The sequence below is a fragment of the Chaetura pelagica genome, unplaced genomic scaffold, assembly GCF_000747805.2.
Source record: "Chaetura pelagica isolate M959 unplaced genomic scaffold, ChaPel_1.0 scaffold109, whole genome shotgun sequence".
NCBI lineage: Eukaryota > Metazoa > Chordata > Aves > Apodiformes > Apodidae > Chaetura > Chaetura pelagica.
This window is the reverse complement of record NW_009970725.1, coordinates 10,304,492-10,308,230: the sequence shown is the minus strand read 5'-3', so window position 1 is coordinate 10,308,230 and position 3,739 is coordinate 10,304,492.

The window sequence follows — 3,739 nt, the reverse complement described above, 5'->3', positions numbered from 1 at the left end:
GCCTCAGGAAATCTCAGGTTGTACCCATAATGGTCTGATCTGTAATTTTTTTTGGAACTCAGAAATGAGATTTCTGGTTTGAGTGGTCAAAGCACTGCTGGGTGTACCCTACAGAATGATGGTGTCACAATAGCCTTTCCTAGGTCAGCATCACTATTCATCCTGTCATTCCCTGTTTTCTTAGGTAACAAAGTGATGGCGTTTTTTTTGCTTGTGTGGGGTTTTTTTGTTTGTTGGGGTTTTTTTTAGGTTTGTTGCTTTTTTTTGTTTGTTTTTCTTTGTTTTACTGTAACTACACTGATCAGCTAAACATGTTTTGTTTTTTTTCCCCAAAAAAATTAATCCTTCATATGGGATTTTTTCAACATTCTCTCTAAGCTGTATGGTGGGAGGAGTTCACACCTTCCTCCTATAAGACCTCCCAATATACAAATGCATTAAACAGTTCTCTGTCTACGCATGAATTTTCCCATATTGCAGTCCCAGTATCCACTCTGTCCCTTTAAAAGTCTTAGATCTTTTTAAGGTTACTTGGAAACAGTACTTCTGGACTTGCAAGAACTCTTGATATAATTTGATCTGGGGTATCTACTCAGGGCTTAGTACCACAAATACCATCCTACAAGCAGCTCCTTAATCATGGCAACAGAGTTTTATTTTAAGTCTGGCTTCTTCGAGACAGAGCTCCAATGTGTTCCTAAATTTTGATTTATTAAAGACAGTAATTTAGAATAAAAGTAAATTGAAACTTTTTAAAGGATGTATACCACAAGGGATAGATCAGTCATTGTCTTTCAGTTTAAATTTGTATTATTTTATTACAGCAGTGAGATTGCAACTGCAAACTAGAATATTATGAAAAACAGTTATTGATTATAGATTTCAGTTTTGGAGGAGAAGTTTATCTTATAAGAATGTACAGTTCCAAGGAAAGGGACTGTAAATGCAAAGTGTGATTATAATGTGTTTTTAATTATGTCAATAATGTTTATAGATTAACAGATAATGAACAAAGATACAAAAAAAACCAACATTACTTCAAATAGAGCCTAAATATTTAATGTATATGTTGAAGAATCAATTAAAATGTAAAATTCCCCAAACTACAGTCAAGTGAAGTGTGTTAAATAGATCTGAATGACAGAGATTGGTTAACTCCCTAATTGGAAGAACACACAAGTGAAACTAACCACATAAGTCAAAGAATAAATGAAGGAAAGGCTGTCACAGAGATGAAAGATTTATACAGCTGTTTCATCCATCTGGTGTTTAACCAAGCAAAGGCTGGTGGAGAGCATGTGACTCAGATGCCTATATTGCAGGATAGCTGACTGATTAAATGAATTTGTACATCCATCAAAGATCAGAAGACTTAAAATTAGACTTAACAATAAAGCCACACAAAATGTTTTGAGTGGACAAAGAGTCTGTAGAAGAGCAGGGACTGATTTCCAAGGTGGTTTAGAGAGGCCACAAAACAAGAGATACCAGGACAGATTTTGGAGCTGCAGTAGGTCTTAAGTGCCTAATTGTTGAAACCTAAAAGTTGTAATATATTGCCAGAAAATATTGCATATAAAGAAAATGGATTATTTTTTGTAAAATTAAAATTAAAGCATGCAGTCGTCAGTTATACTTAAAAATATATATCTAAAGAGAATATTTCTTTCCTCACTGGATTTGAACATCTTACGCATAAAATTTCCTATGAATTTAGTTTAAATGAAAAAAATATAAAATTATGCTAGCATTGCCATTGGTCAAATCAACTTTTCAAATTTTAACCTGTGAGATTCTTAACTGTGCATGCTAAACATCAGGAAAAGCTGTTGACTTTATTCTGATGTTCCAGTAATTGAGAAAATCAGTTTTTACTAAACTTTTCACTGAAAAGCCCTGGTGGCATGCACTAGGTATATCAGCAGCCAGTATATTTGCTTTAAGCATATCTCATCCCCAGCAGAGCATAAAAACCCTAGAAACAGAAACATTCATTCCAGCTTAACATAGTAACAAAAATGTTTATCAAAAACATCAGGTGATTCTGCCCCTCTACTCTGCTCTGAAGTACTGTCTACAGCTCTGGAACTCTCATCACAGGAAAGACATGAAGCTGTTGGAGAGGGTCCAGAGAAGGGCCACAAAGACGACCAGAGGGCTGGAGCACCTCTGCTATGAAGACAGGCTGAAGGAGCTGGAATTGTTCAGCATGCAGAAGAGAAGGCTGTGGAAAGAACTTATAGTAGTTTTCCAATACCTGAAGGGGCCTATGGGAAAGCTGGGGAGGGGATTTTCACAGAGAAGGTAGTGATAGAACAAGGGGTAATGGTTTTAACTGAAAGAGGGGAGATTTAGGTTAGATATTAGGAAGAAATTATTCACTATAAGGGTGTTGAGGAATAAGAATGTGTTGCCCAAGGAGGCAGTTGATGCCCCATCCATGGATGTGTTCAAGGCCAGGTTGAGTGAGGCATTGTGCGGCCTGGTCTAGTATGAGGTGCCTCAGCTCATGGCAGGGAGGTTGAAACCTGATGGTCTTTAAGGTCCCTTCCAACCTTAACCATTCTATGGTTCTATGATCACACATGTAAATGAAATCAAGATGTTTATCTCTTGCATTTCTGTCCCATACCTGTACTAATGAGGAGCTTTGCACACTGAAACATCATCATGACAGTGACAGAAACAATAGGCTGGGCAATCTTAATGAGCATCTTGAAAGGCAGAGATTTAGGAAGATCAAGGTTAGCATTTTGTATATCCTTGTAACAGATGTGTCTAGATTTGCCATGAGAGAAGATGTAGTGAAACATTGTACTTAGATATCCCGAAAAATATATGTGATTGAAAATATGAAATTAAACTCTCTCATGGATCATTGCACGACTATGGAGAACTGCAGAGAGAGCTGTGCAAGACCAACCACAGAGCAGGTTCCTGGCTGGCAGGTATCATGAGTGCTGACAATGTCCCATGGACTGCTGAAGAAAGCAGGCACCATTTTTACCACTCCTCTTGCGAAAAACTGCTGTCGCTGACATAGGTGTAGCTTAAGTTCCAGTGTACTAATTTCTACTATCCTGCTTTGTCCAAAAAGACAGATAACAGTAGCTACCATTGATACCATCCACTTCCTAAAGCTGTGGCAAAGTTAAAATATACTTTTTTCTGCAGAATATTTCCAAACCACTTTATGCAGAACAATTATAGCCAAAGTAAAGGAGAAAAGATGTTGAGAGTGCAAGGTACAATATAGCTATATTTATATATGCACATATATATCTATATGCATATAAAAAAAAGGTAATCAATGATTTCTCAAAACAGAGAAGGGAAGCTGCTGTACAGAGATGTCGTTCTTGAAATAAGCAGATGTAAACCACAGAAGGCATTATTTAACTTAGGCATTATTTTAAAAGCTTTTGGAATGAAGGAGATACCAATAAAACAATAGGGATGGGAGTGACTATTTTTGGTCTTTCTTATGGCTGACAAGAAGGCAGTAAGTCACACTTGAAATAACCTGGGTTTTATAATTCCTGAAGTAGGAGTGTTGAAAAAAATTGTGGTAGATTTGGTCAGTTCAAGGAAAGTACAAACTGTAGTAGGAGAGCATGCAGAGCATGTTGCAGGTTTGGCTCTAAGCAGATCCTGAAGAAACCTTTGGGACACAACACTTTTTGCAGTACTCTTTCAGTATTATCAGGGCTCTATTACTATGAGCAAAACTTTCAGCAGG